The 15,203-nt window shown below is 40.0% G+C and overlaps 1 long non-coding RNA gene across 2 annotated transcripts in view; it reads right to left on the bottom strand.

The window, feature by feature from the left end:
* LOC110351823 (uncharacterized) overlaps positions 1-10,223 on the bottom strand; it is a 43,066-nt gene extending 32,843 nt beyond the window's left edge. Inside the window, exons 1-3 of one of the 2 annotated variants that reach the window (XR_005263053.2) lie at positions 9,513-10,223; positions 7,894-8,095; positions 4,958-5,052 (exon numbers count right to left, since the gene is read on the bottom strand). This is a non-coding gene — a long non-coding RNA (uncharacterized lncRNA). The remainder of the gene's footprint in view (positions 1-4,957; positions 5,053-7,893; positions 8,096-9,512) is intronic. The other variant, XR_011806894.1, reaches the window with a different exon arrangement.
* Positions 10,224-15,203: the final 4,980 nt, after the last annotated feature.

Raw genomic sequence — 15,203 nt, 5'->3', positions numbered from 1 at the left:
AGGCATAAAGATTTTTACAGGTAGAGTATATCAAAACAGGCTAGCTGGTTCAACGTCAAATTACTGTACAGTGATTTAAAAAAAAACAAAAAACAAAAAAAAAGACACATTAATTTTGAAACAGCTCTGGAGGCTGAATATAAAGATTATTAAACATAAGTTTTATATATGCAGAAAAATTGCTTTTGCATGAATTCACTTTTAAAATGTTAATATATGCATAAGAAAATTGTGTTTCTTAATCTCTGAAGAAACACTTATCACTAGGAACCGCTTAATTCTTTTCCTGTGCTTGATTTATTAGCTTATGAAATTATGCTAATAGTTTGCATGCTAATGGTTTTGGGGCTCAAATGACCTGATTTTAATAATGAAGTAATTTATGCAGTAAATGTAATCAGCATCTATGAATCTCACTTAAAAGAACATATCAGTGATTACCTATGCTAAAAACAAACGCTTGTCAGCATGGTACACAGTATATGTTATGACAGGGAACTGGGATGTGTTCAGTTCATCATACCCTTTAGGCTGGTTGAGTCCCACTTTGATGAGCTACACTAAGGCCTACAACTGCAGCTCCCTTCAGAGTTTACACAGCTCACTGTCAGCCAGCTTCCTCACATGGTCACCTTTTAAAGAAAGAAGACAATGGCAGGAGATGGACAGCACCAGGACTGAAGGCTAACCTGGAGACACTAAGAATTGCTCCGTGAGTAAAAGACCTCAGTGACAAAGAAACCTCACACACTCGGGCATAGGAGGTTGCAGGAGGAAGGGAAAGTGTGTGTTTATTTAAGAAGTTTTAAGCTTTACAGGTTGCAGGAAAAACTGTGCTTTTATTAAGGATGTGACCTGCATGGCATATAAAAGGTGAAACTTCTTGCAACATTTGGGCAGCCAGTGTGAAATCAATCCTTCACAAAGATTCTTTCCTAAAACAGCTGTATTTACAGACCTGCTCACTGCAAGGATGTATTTGAACCTCCATCACCCTGCATCACTTCCTGCGCTGTTCCTCAAGATGAGAAGAAATTCAAGACTGTGCTCTGAAATGTAAACAGCAATGGTTTCTTTGTAGTAATGGATGCTCATGTTTTGATAACCTGCTGAACATCAATATTCACATTGGCATAAAAAAAAAAAAAAATCAAAAATATATTACTAGCTGCCAAAGATGATCTAACTGTTCAAACACGCAGACAGAAGCTGCAGGAGGTCTGACTGGACGTTATCCAAAATGTATAAAGTCAATGGAAGAGATGGATCATCCCTTCCCCAAAGAAAATGAAATGCCTAAAGGCCAGAAGTCCCCTCCCCTTCCAAAGACCAATACTGAAAAACTGTATTTTGCTTAATAAATATTAATAAATACCTTTATTGCAGCATCTCAAGCAGATGGTAAAAAAAATGGCTTAGAGCACTACATGTATTTCCTGAGTTTTTAATTTTGCAAAGCACAGAGGTGATATGCTCTGAGTGTGGCTAATGTTTTTTATCCCAGGATTCAGGCTCATAGATTCATGTGATTTATTTCTTGTCCCTCTAAATACCCGAAAGAGGAAAACAAGTGTGACACTGTAGGGTTTGTTATCTTTTATTCTGGTCGTAAACAGACATACACAAGATGTGTATGGATCATCCAAAAACAGCTCATCAGAAGTTGTTCAGACTGTTCCTTCCACAGACCACATAGGCCTCACCGAATAGTGAGATGCATAAAACTTTTGAGTAGGGCCTCTAAGAATCTCATGAAGGCAGTCTTGGTATAAAACGTGAGATAAAGGCCAGGCTGCTGCCTGCACATAGCTTCAGAGGATGGCAAAGCTGACCCTCTGTTTTAGCCCTGGGTAGGTGCTGGGCGCAGGAACAAGAAACCTGCTGAAAGCGTCCCTGTAGAAGCAGAAACAGGGCTTATCCTGCAAGCTGCAAAGTCTCCTGCTCCAGAGGAGCCCAGGCTGGGCTGAACTCCACTAGTATAATAATAAGAGCAAACTTGATCAAAGCCTGTGTGTTTGCTTTAGATGTGGATGCCATACACTCTGTTACCATAGAGCCGTGACAGCTTAATGAGCCATCACCCATCAGCTGCGCTGCTGTTACTGTGTGTATGTCCCTGCCCTGCCCCCTCTCCCCAGAGAAATGATCCTCAGCCCCACCGAGAGTCTCGCAGACAAGTCCTCACTGCACGGAGCTGCCTGCTGCCATCCATCTGACAAACCCAGGCATCCTCATCTCGCAAAACAGGATTTCTGGAGGTGAAAACTCCCCTCCTCCATTTCCATACGCTGTGCCTGGAGGACACTCCCCTGACAAGAGGGCCCTGCTGTTGGCAGAGGCAGGGTCAGGAAGGCAGAAGATAAAAGGACAAATTTCAAAGTTCAGACATAGTTTTTTTGGCAAACTGTAACAGCTCAAAGGGGTAAGTATCTGTCTACTGTTTACTTGGAGCTCTGACAAGAATAACTTACCACTGACAAACTCGGCTCACAAACACCACAAACCCAAGCCACAGAGCCCTCAGTTCTGGTGCACGCTTCCCATCAGACACACACAGAGACGCCCAGATAGCCAGCATCAGCATTTCAAAAGCAAACAGGAAAATCCCGACATGCTCCTTCTCCTCCACTTGTGGGAATCTCAGCTTCCCCGGCTGGGTCAGGACCTGGGGCCCTGTGGTCTCTCCAGCTGTGAGAGGAAAAGGAGCACTGCAGTTGCTGCCCTCTGCTCCTGGACAAGGGTTCAGAGGCAGACAGAGGGCTGGGGCTGCCCATGTGCTGTCGCAGTGCCCATCAGCAGCCTTGCCTGCTCAGCTTTGGCTCTCTTGCAACATGGGGAAGCTACCTCAGCCCTTCTGCAGAGGCACCGAGGTGGTGGTTAGTATTAGGAGATGTTTGTTGGTCCCGCAGCGTTGCACTCATTTTGGCTGAGAGCTTTCTGCAAGAGGGTGAAGGTTCATGTTTGGGTGTGTAAAAGTACAAAATCTGAAGGGAAGGGCCTGGGACCTGGGGTGCTCCCTCACCTGCTGTGGTTCTGGAAAGGAGGCACAAGGAGGAGGTATGCATCCGTGGGCACTTCACTCTAGCCTGGAGGGCTATCTGTGAGGTTTCATACTGACACAGCAAAGTATTGAGACACTAAAACACAATATTTACAAACAGACTAATCTGTCCTGGGAATAATTCTAACACCACAACTCCAGAAATTAGCTCAGTAGAAAACATCCTTTTATTTACTTGCCTACATCAAAGCAGAACAGAAACATATCACAATGTAAGCAAAATGCTAGATGATTTGAATCTATCAAATTATTAATTAGCTGTCTTAAATAAAAGCAGTCTGTTAGCAGAGTCATCTTCATTTCATCCTACTCTTGTTTCTTACGCTGTGTCTTGATTTAATATTAGGTTTTAAATACTTCTGGGCAAGGATTTGTTTCCCTATATACTTGTTTTACTCCCAGTAAACAGGCCTGCAGTTTCTAAATGCAATCAGCAATAATATTTATTGCTTTTTTGTGTGCCTATCCAGAAAAAGAAAATTGTTACCAGAATAACACTCAGAACAATAACAGGATGCAATTGTGCACCCTATTCTTCAAGCTCACATGCTTCACTCCAGAATCATGCCAGTTTGTGTGGAAGTCAGCGGGAAACCTGACCAAATGAGGACTTCTGATTTATTTTCCAGGCATCTCTCTGCCGGATTTATCACAGCTAATGCCTTTTGTTTCTTTCTCTTCATACACTAGGAATGTAAGTAGGCCACAATGGCAAATCTGCACATTTGGTCAAGAAAGTTACTGTGATTTCAAAAATAGGTGTGAAAAACACCATGTTGCAAGCTGGGAAGGGAATAAAAATACGAGATTCAATGTATTCATTATTTTTAGAAACAAGAACAAGAAAAAAGCCTGGCTTCCAGAATTGCTATGAAGCCTTTCCTTAGTCTCATCACTCCATTTTAATTCCTGGACTCTCAACAGCCCGATATTCCTGTATCAGTGTGTGCTTCAGCAGAACACAAATGCTTCCTGCCTAGGAATGGTTAACTGTATGGATACGCGTTTCTGCACATCTCTGCCTCTTTTTCTCCCCCTCCCTGCTCCTGAATCAAACGCCCCCTGCCTCCTTCCGTGTTGCTTCATGGCTCTTTGACTCCTCTCCTCCTCCTGTGGCCTGCCTCTCGGTGTCTTTCTCTACCCCCCTCTCCTCAGCAGAGCAGCTTCAGGCCAGGGTGACCTCTCCCTCAGGGTCTTTTGTCTAGTTGTCTCTGTCATCGTGGAGTGACAGGGAGCAGGATCACCACCCCAGCGTCTCCCTAATCAGGCAGCACTCACACAGCTCACACGCCTGCCTGCAGGCTTCTCTCTTTAATGTGACATTGATCATCGTGACACAAAATGGTCACAGATATCTCTTCCTAAAATTCAGGAAAGTGACAGCTAGAGACAGAATCACTATTCTATGGCCTCAAGACTATATGGATTATTCAGGTTAGGATAAATCAGGATGGATATTTGCCCTACTTCCATATTCTAGCTATTAATAACCAAAAGCACGCCAGATTGTGGCTTGTTCTGTGTGACTGCACAAGGGAGCAACGCTGCCTCCCCCACACCTCCCTGTACACATGCACAGACTAACATTTTTGGCTAATATCTGAAAGACATTTGCAAACCCAGCCTTTGAGCTCAGAGTCAAGCCTCAAGCACATGGAGGCCCTCCTTCACCAGGCAAGAAAAGGAAGCCAAGACAGGCTGTAAAAAGATACAGAAGACCTGTCTTTGGTCTACTGACCCAGAAACCCTACAGAATACAAACTGCTTCCCTCCCTCTGCTTTCTTCAAGCCACAGTACAGTTCAGTCAGTCAGCGCTCAACCCCTTCGCTAAGCACATTGCCTCAAAATGGACCTACTTCTGGGAAGACCTGGTAGAGAAGACAGTGAACACTCACCTAGAGAAGCCCAGTCACACCAGTCCCAGAAAGACTCTTATCCACTGTACCTATACAGGATTTTAGTATGAAGAAGCAGCACTTCCTCCTCATTACTGAAACAAAGAGAGGGAGAGCAAGCATATAGTTACAGAAATAAATCAAGTTGCACCTTCCATGGCTTTAAAATAGCAAGTGAATTATCCTCCACATTGAGTCAGTGCTCACCTTTTAGAAGTATGTGAGACAGAAATTGTACAATGTTTCATTGCAGAATGCAATTGCAGAATAGCTTTTTAAACTTTTTTTTTTTTTTTTTTTTTAATTTTGGAAGATTAAACCCTCAGAAGCCTAAAGTTCTTCCACTTTTTAAAATAGTCTTTCAAATGCCAGATTTTGCCTTTGGTTGCAAAGGGAAAAACAGATATTTTGCAGTCCACTGAGATGAAAGAACAACCCTGACAGCTGAGACAGCTTCCCTGAATAGGATCCCTCTGCTCTTGGGAGTTGGAAAGCTATTCTCTGCCATCCCTTTTGGGTCACTTATGCAATCTGCTCTAGCAACTGGTGCCAGTTCAGCTCAGCTACAGACCAGACTCTCTGGACAGTTTAAATGCCATTCCCTGAATCTGCCTAGGAATAAAGTCTTTATACTTCTGTCAACCACCACATACATGGCCTATTACTGTAAAGCATTACTGCTAGTCCCAACAGTTACCATTTTAATTTTGAGATCATAGTTCTCATATGGCGACTGCATCCCACAGCAGTTATGCAGGTAGTTGAACTCTCTTTTGTCTGTCTTTCTAGCCAGTACTACATATTTTATTCATCAGATAAAAAGCAAGCAAAGCAACAATAGAAAGAGTAGGTCGAACACCAACAGCATTGCATGAGCCTCAACAACACTCATCTGTCCTCTCCTGCTTCTCCCACAATGCTCCAGCCACTGTTGACTCTGATCTTAGTTGACGCATGGCCTCAGCAAATGCAGTTTATAATCTCCACATCTTTTGTCCTCTACTGAGTGTACTGCTAGTATTTCTAAGCAGCAGCCTCAAACAGGCTCTTCCTGCTCAGCTCATTTAATAACTAGATTTGCTAGATCTCTACCCATTATTTGGCAAAGGGCATGATATTATTTGCCAGGTCCTATCTTGGGTAGCTCTTCCAAAAGTTGTTTAGGCCAGAGAAATAAAAAGTGTCCTTCATTTTGTTTCAGAAAGAAACCCTTAATTATTTTTTTTCCTGCTTTCTTTGATTCTAATTGTAATATTATCCTAGGCAGAGACATCTTCAAACAAATACTGGTCAGAGGTCTCCTGAGGACCTAAACTAGGTTTGCCTTTGTACTGAAAACAGAAAGAAGAAAAACCTTCAGGTTTGTTACATGAAAAGGTTAGTCAGGAAATAACTTGGAGAAAGGAGAAAAGAAGTGTAGCAGCTCCACACTGCAAATGTTGTAATTTTAAATGGACTTTCCAGGGGGGTAAGAAAATAAAAAAAAAAAAAAAAAAGGAATTTTTTTTTTTTTTGCATCCCTGTTAAAAGAGCAATCCACAATCTTGTTTGCTGACCTTTCTAAATTTGGGGACTGGAGCAGATCATTATGGATGGCAGACAGAACAACCCCTCAGAGGAATTACAGAGAAAAAGGCACAGACAGCCTGAAGGAGTAGATTGTTTTGAAAGAAGCTAATCTATGAGCAGAGACAGAAAGTGAGAGGGAGATTTCTCCCCTTATTGCCTATACCTATCAGCCAAGATCTGAAATAGGAGATCCTTTCCAACAGTGACTCTCAATATCTCACTAATATAGACTATGTCTTAACAGCTACGGTAGAGCCCGACATACCTAATGGATTAAGTTTCAGATCAAGGCTACATGAATCAAGAATGACTGCTGGACTGAAAGCTGGAACTGAAACAGGGAAACAAAAATTCTGGAGAGCAAATAAAGAGAAATGGGATCATGTCCACCTAGAAGTGAGACTCAAACTCAGAAAAAGCTCACGCTTGAGCTACAGTGAGCCTCTGTTCACTGTAGAGGCTTATCACTCTATTGGATCCCACATTATAATTAGCAAATGAAGCATCAAATGATGAACATTTGATTTCGTTTGCAAACATATATATACACAAGATGATGAATCATCAATGCAAAATACAAAAGCTTAACAAATTATGTAATTATACATTTCCTGCAGATTTTCTGCAGTTTTTCTTATAATGTCTGAACGTTGCTTGCCATGTTATCAACAGCTTTTTATTATTTAAATATTTAATCCCATGATTAACGCATTTCTGCATTAAACGGCTATGAAATTTGGTGCTGCCGTATAAAAGGTACAGATGTAAAATTGATATTGCATGTCTTTTGCTCAAATATAATTCTGGCTTTGTAAATAACTGATAAATTAAAATGAGTTTCAATACAAATATTCCTATATTTTTATATTATTCCCTATAATATACAACATCTGATTGGACTGTGTGCTTAGTCACATGGTCTGAACTTTTGGGTAGACCTGTGCGGTGTCAAGAGTTGGACTTGATGATCCTTAAGGGTCCCTTCCAACTCAGGATATTCTATGATTCTATGATTTATGGAGACATGCTGGAGCTCTTAAGGTTATTTTTTCCCATCTGACATTACAATTATTTTCCTCTACATGTATTTCAGAGAAGCACTAGTCCAATAAAAAACTTTGTTCCTAGGGAAATTCCCTTGCAGAACACAGTCAGCAAGAGCTGGTACCAGACAAACAGGTGGAAGACACATTGAAGTCAACTACCCAAAAAAAAACTAAACTCACCCTCATATTTCTCTACTTAATAAGCCAGAAGCTCAGAGGTTGAGCAACATGCACAGGAGATGCGTGAATATTAGCAACACATGTTCTTGAAGGCTACCAGGACACAAGCAGCAATTTTGCAGCAGCATACTATAGGCTTACCAAGTACATAAAAATATTTCTTAGAGTAATGTTAAAATATCAGATGGCTTCTTTCACATGTCTGTGAAGCTTTTGTACACCATGGGAGCCTCTTTTTTTCAGTGTCTGGGCACTACTCCCTGATCCAAAAAAGAAGCAAGAGACTCTCCCTCCTTCTCCAGTCCCAGGAGTGTTTGAGATTCACATGGTTTTGTTTGCTTCACTGAGAAATGGAAAAAAAAAAAAAAAAAAAAAAAAAAGGTTAAAAGGAGGGTCAGACACTCATACCACTCTGCTTTTCTGTTCTTATGAAAGAGTGATGTTTGCCTACCTAAAATAATTTTATTTACTCAAAAGGTAGGGGGGACTTTAGAGGCAGAACACAAAGGTAAATCTGGTTCTGCAGAGACAACCAATAAGGACTCTCAGAAGATAATGCTGAGATCAAAAGTCAGTTTAGCTCTTAGATGCAACTTGGGTGTTCTTACTGATGAAAATTGTCACCTAATTCCTGGGAGGATTTCATCAGCGTAACAAAAGACACCAATAATCCCACTTAAATGCCTTCTACAAAAAAACTTATTTCACCAAGGAATTGATTCTCTAAGGAAGTCTCATTTCTTCAACAAGCTCCAAAAATCCAAGCTCGTGCTTTCTCTGATATATATCTATAAAAGATACATCTGATACATGAATACACGCATTTACTAGTTGGAGCTGTTTATATATGTTAATCCAGAAATAATTTATGTTTCCATTAGACCAATCGATGACCCTAAGTGAAATCCAGACTGTACATCCATTACTGGGCAGCCTTTGGACCCTGCCTTGCATATTACGTATACTTCACCATTTAAACTTGAGCATGCTCAGTGAAGAAATTTATTTTAAGAGCAAAAAATTGAGAAGATTCTTTATTAAGCATATCCATGTCTTGAAATTTCATCAAATATTCTGACAGTAACTCACTAGGCTCAAGTAAAAATTGCATTTAACTGCCTCTGATTTAAAACTGTAAAGAGTAAAAGTATTTTTCTTAAATGAATGATGCTGAATCCATTTTGGGCCACAGAATGATGCCAAGTGTGCCAAAATAGTATCAGCTATCATTGTGTACTGGGTTTCCCAAGAAGTTACAAATGGATTTGCAAGGTGAGTTAAAAGCTTGGGATATGTTCTCTATGGAAACAAAACTCAGAATCTCAGGGCAAGTGGTGGGATTTTTTATTTTTGTCCACATCAGTCGTTAGGAATTCATTCATCAATCTCTAGTGACTCAATCACTAGGAACACGAAGCAGAAGTATTAATATATTTTTGGAAACTAAAGGAATGTGCACATGAACTTTGAAATTCAGAGATGGACTGGATACAGCAAAGCTTATTAAACTACTTCTCTACAGTTATTTTCCATCATTTCACTACCCTGAAGATGGATGCAGGAGGTTAGAATAACAAAACTATACATCAAACATTAGAGATGAAAAGACTTTCACCGCATCTTTTCCTTCCTCTGCCCCAAATGAGGTGCAGCAAGCTAAAAAAAAAGCATATTATATCCATACCGTCACACAAACAACCTCAGCTTTCAAGACTGCTGTGGGCTACAAAAATAATATTATTTCAAGCATGCAGACATACCTTCCTGAGTAGACATCCAGCATTGGGAAAGAGACCTTGTACCATGAAGCCATCCCTTAAGTAACTGATTAAAATATGTCTGTGTATCAGCTGGCCTATCACCTTAGGCGGCAAACTGAGGAATCTGAAAGGGAAGTCAGAAGAAAATAAACTATTCTTGGACCATCATTGCCTTGCAAGTAAGCTCACTTGGCCTTTGAACAAGCTAAGCATTTTAGCCCAGCTGCACTCCAATTCAAGGATTTAATAGTGCATTGGAGATACATACACGGGCCACCCACCTTACAAATGGTAATCTCACTGTAATGAGCATAGTTCACTCTTAGTTCCAGGGCAGAAGGTGACAGATGGGAACAACATCCTGTATATTGATAAGAGAACTAGAGAACAATAACAATGGCATCTTTCCTTGAAAGCTGCTTTGGCTCTGCTTTTTCCAGTGGGACTGAGTCAGAGGCATATAACTCAGCAAGCTGAAAAACTGTTAGGACTTCTACGTTAACCTCTGTACATGGACACTATGCGGTACGTCACATGCTAAGGATGAAAAGCCTTCTTCTGAGAAAAACAACCTTCTTTTTCAAAATGAGGGTTTGGATGTTTACCCACACAGGAGTGAAATCATCAAACCAAGGTCAGTGTTTTCATTTGAGACTAACCCAGACCACAGATCACAGACATGGCTGTCTTCTCTTGAACTTTAGGAGTGCCTGGAAGTGCTTGGTGCCCAACCTGGTATTTTGAATTTCTTTTATAGGTAAACTTTAACCACAGATGTTAAAATTATATAGGGTCAAATATACAGTGAAATGAATATTCTGGAAAGGGAAGGGAAGATGGAAGAGAAGACAAAAGTATTACTACCATATCGAAGAGCAGGGAGAGAGGACATCAAAGAAAGCACACGAGGTAGCTCAGGGAGTCTCCATGAGTTTAAGCTTTGAAATTGAGCATCCCAGAAAGGCTTGGATCTCTTGTCTTTCTCTGGTATTCTGAGCTAAAATCTGTAACAAAAGAAGCCCAATAAAATGGAAGCCCAAATTCTCATTTCTGAGCTGTACTTCCCTGAAGTTTGGCTCAGGATTTTTAAAGGAGCAGGTGGAGTTAGGATCCAAACTTTCACGGTCTTAGGCATTTTAACCTGGGGCATGAAAGCTGGCCAATGCTCTCTGTGGCTGTGTGACAGATTGCCACCCCATGTGCCATGAAATCATCTGGTGAGCTGCAATGAAGGTTGTGGCATCTATCCTGCAGACATTGAAGAGGGGAGCAATGGAGGCTGCTGAACAATGGCAAGAGGTGTCCTGACAGAACTAGCAAAGGAGGCGTAGGTACCATCCATCTGCCTCTTCTTGTGTTAAGTTCATCCTGGTTACTATCAGCCCATCAGGATTATGAAACTTTATTACATCCACCCACAAAACCAAGGAATTAAAATTAAAAAAAAAAAAAAAAAAAAAAAAAAAAAAAAAAGGAGGGGAAAAATTATCTCTAGTTCAAACACTGAAGATGGAACAAGAACAAGTCTTGTACAAACATTTCAGTCAAATAAACAGGGGAATTCAATAGATGCCAAGAAATTTATATTAGGGAGTCTCACTTAGGAGATTTTAACAGCCTGCATAGTAGGCTTCAGTGGAATATTTTTGTATGACATCTTAACAACAAAAACTGATGAAAATTCACATTGTTCACAGTGAAAAGAAAACATTAGGTCTTTTTCCACTGTCTTCCCTTTGGTTTAGTCTTGCCTTGTTATATTCTAACTTAAGCCAATTTGGGATGTTAACAGCATACAAATATGCTTTTCCCATGAGATGTCAGGAAAGGGTTTTTTGTTGTGGTTGTTGTTGTTGTTTTGAGCTAGAATTGTGTTAAGCTGATTACTTCTTTTAATTTCTTCTTAATAATAAAGCATTTTTAATTGTTTGAATCCTAACAGTTGATACAGCTGTTTAGAGAGCCAGGGAATGCAAATGAAGACTAAGAAATTCTTTCAATAGAAAATCAGAACTCTATGCTATGGCAACAGCAATTTTTCATTGAATTACAGATTCCTCAGGGTTGCTTTCTCCATATTGACAAGATCATTTCACAGGGAGAGGAGGTAAGAGAAAAGAGAGATCTTACTGAAGAAAGAGAATTGTTATGACGAGCAATTAACAACATATACCCCAGCATGTCACAGTGGGTCTTCTCCTTTCATTCCATGAAATAGACTGATTATAAAAACGCTTCCCATTTGAGTGCCTCAACCATAATGCAGTTTGCATCAAGCTGCATTTTCCCTCAGGCTGAAAAATACTGAATCAACAGGAACACCAGATGTGTTGAACCTGCCATCACCAGCCTGCAAAAACCGCTGCCCTCACTATTTCTCATACATCCTGGTGAACTGCCTGCTTGCACAGACCAGGCTAACTCAGCTCCACTATGAAGTCTGCTGTCACAGGCACTCATGCTTTGCTATTTCCCCCAAATATTTGCATTTTTCACATGCTGCTTTTTTGATGTCACCTCTTCCCTTTAACATCCATGCCAAACCGTTACAGGAAAAACAGCCTTGAAGCCTGCATAACCTCCACTTCACTTGCATGTTAGGGAAGAGATTCATAATGAGTCGTAATAATGTAAAGGCTCGTTTACATGACATTATCAGCATATGCAAATTAGCCTTCTCTAATCATATCAAAGGTGGTATTGACAGAGTTGTGATAAAATGTGTCTTGATACATACATGGCACTATTTTTTTTCTTGTTCTTAAAGGGGCTTTTTCTTATTTTCATTGCTGGTAGGATCTGCCGTGCATTCCCCACTGAATATCACTACACAGTTTTATCACTAAAGGTGTCTTTATTGTTCCCTCTCCTTTTCCAAAATTCCACTCATATCTATAAAGAACTACCCTTTATACCAATTAGTTAGACAGTGAAGGTTTTTCTCTTTTAATCACATATATGTGAGTAAGAAACAATCCTGGGCACTAAATCACAACTGAACAGTAGGTTTTCTAAAGGAGTTACTTGTGTCTGGACCAAACGTTAGGCAGCAAAACCCTGGAGAGCTAATGGTGGCCTATGGTCTGTATTTGTGAGTTAAATCTGGGTACAGCTACGACTTGTACTGCGATGAGATACTGGACCAAAAGTTTATACAGATTTTATGGCATTGCTGCCTAAGCCTCTGTGTGCACTGAAGTCCTCTGTCTATGCCTCAGCTCCAGAAGGTTTTCCTGTGAGGAAACAGAAATGATTAACCAACATGGTTTCTCTCTACTCCCAGCCTCCTGGGGTATCTTGCACCTTTGAAATCATGGCTTTTTTACAGCATTTTAAACAACTGAACAGTATTACTACAAAAAGCAGGGTGCTGAAAGAAAATCACATTGCTTTCTCTTCAAATTTTAAAAACATTTAAGTGGCACAAACCTCGATATTTTACAGAAAGAAGTCATGGAAAGAACAGCATAACCACTTATTTTCTGGTTTAGAAAATCAACCCTATCTTCAAAATTAAAGCTTTAAAAAGAATCCATATTTTATCTGACTTAGCTTTTGAACATACTAAAAGAAAACAGACAATACTTCTGATACTGTTGAGAACACAGTAAAATGAAATACCAAATGTGACAACAATCAAAGACAAGTTACCCTTTGTGTATTGGGATCACCACAACATAAAGGTGCATAAGATAAAACAGAAAAATAGAACAGAATGTGCAGTTTTATTTTCTGTTTGCCATGTTCAGATTCCAATAATGAACCTCAGTGATGGGGTGGCACTAAGGGGCCTTAAACATCCACTGTAGACACATTATTTTTGAAGGTCATAACTGAAAGATAAACAAAGTTATCCCGCTCTAATTTTCTTAAGATTATCACAGAAAAAAAGGACACACCTTCAAAAAACATTTATCAAGGATCTGACTGTGATAGCTGTGTCTTCAAAAATCACATTTGCACATACTAAAATCGTATCTCTTCCCGTGCAGTAAGACACCTGTGAGCAAAGGGTTCTTTAGTGTAAGCAAACGCTGGCCTGAGATCACAACATATGCACACAGAGAGAGACAGCAAGAGATATTAAATCTACTATTTCCAAATATTTAAATAGGATTAAATTTAGTTCTAATGTGAACTACTCCTTTTTGGTACTACCCTACTCTAGCCTCCTTCACCTTTGAAGCCCCGCCTGCAAAATCTGATCATGGATTTCCCCATTACAATATCTTAACTCTAGCCCTTACCTCCTTTCTCTCTTAATACATATTTTTTTCTTGGTTGTTGTTGGCTGGGTTTTGTTGTTGTTGACCAGTCTGACACATTCAGAAGCCCAGTAAAAATACTAAAAAAATGCTAGCAGAATGATCTTGCCCACATGTTCACAACCTTCCCGGTATGTCTCCTTGTCTTCTATCTCCTGCAGGTGTCAGGAAGATCAGTGCCTTCTGCTGCAAACCAGCCCTGTGCAGGCTTGTGCATAGTGTTAGAGGAAACCACAGAATCACAGCTGATTAGCAGTTAGTAGAATCCCATCTCATGCTCTGATTTTGGAGGGAAGGGAGGAAGGAATAGACAATATGCTGCTATAATTTTCCTAGAAGTTATGTATAACAAGGAAAATAATATAAACGCTTGCAATGTGTTTTTCTCTTCTCTGCACTTTGCAAATGCAATTCTTCTAATTTTTCTAACCAAACATTGAACTAAAAGCAGTTTACTAACAATGAAGGATTTAATGAGGTTTTTGGAAAGTATACACCCGTCACAAAATGAATTCCCCTCTGTGTTTTAATGCTTGTGGGTCAATTATTTTATCTGAAGGTTGGAACTGATTTTGGGTAGAAGCATACAAGGACACTACTTGAGATGAAGTAGTAGCATTGCCTCATTTTATAGGTCAATCATCCAGTACTTCAGTCTAATACCCAAACAAAATGATGCATCTCATTTCTGCTTCAGGTTATATCTGCTCTATTTGTTCTACTCAGAGCCACCTACAAAGTTTCTGGAAGCACAGAGCTCGTTGGCTGTCTAATCTAGCAGTATGAATATATGTAAATGAGCTGTTTAGCACATAAACTGTTCCCAGGAAGATTCACCAACTAGAGATATAAGATAAAAGCAATAAAACATATATAATATTCACACAACAAAAATGGCAAGAGATCTGTGCCATAGGATTACTTCTAAAAAATGTTTCCTAAGTGTCCCATCTACCCAGAATACAGGGCTTTGGGCTGCCTGTTGGCACTGAAGGTTGTATTTAATGCTTTAGAATAGGAATGGAAAAGCACAAGCCTGTTCCCCTCTGTGACTTTATTCATCATGGAGAAAAGCCACTGAAAACGGGGTGTGTTTTTCCCCAGACTATTTTACATTCAAAACAACAGCCCTGTCTGCACTGGAAAATTCCACAGTGAGTGGAGACCTGCAGAGGACAACCGGGCACATCACAAGAGACTGAAAGAAAGGACTTGGAGAAACAGGTCCATGTTTTAACCAGTTTGAAAAAGGTAACTGTGCTTACAATAAACATCACTCAGGCCTTCAGAAGATCCCTCAGGGAAAAGAAAATAAAAAAATAAAAATGTCAGATTCTAATTTTTCTGACATTTCTAAAATTATGGATACTGTCAGCAAGCCCACCTGCTTCTCCACCTGTCATTTAGCTCTTCTCAAACATTTTTC

The sequence above is a fragment of the Anas platyrhynchos genome, chromosome 2, assembly GCF_047663525.1.
Source record: "Anas platyrhynchos isolate ZD024472 breed Pekin duck chromosome 2, IASCAAS_PekinDuck_T2T, whole genome shotgun sequence".
Classification (NCBI taxonomy): domain Eukaryota; kingdom Metazoa; phylum Chordata; class Aves; order Anseriformes; family Anatidae; genus Anas; species Anas platyrhynchos.
Note: the sequence above shows the minus strand (reverse complement) of the source record. Positions and strands in the feature narration are given on the sequence as shown.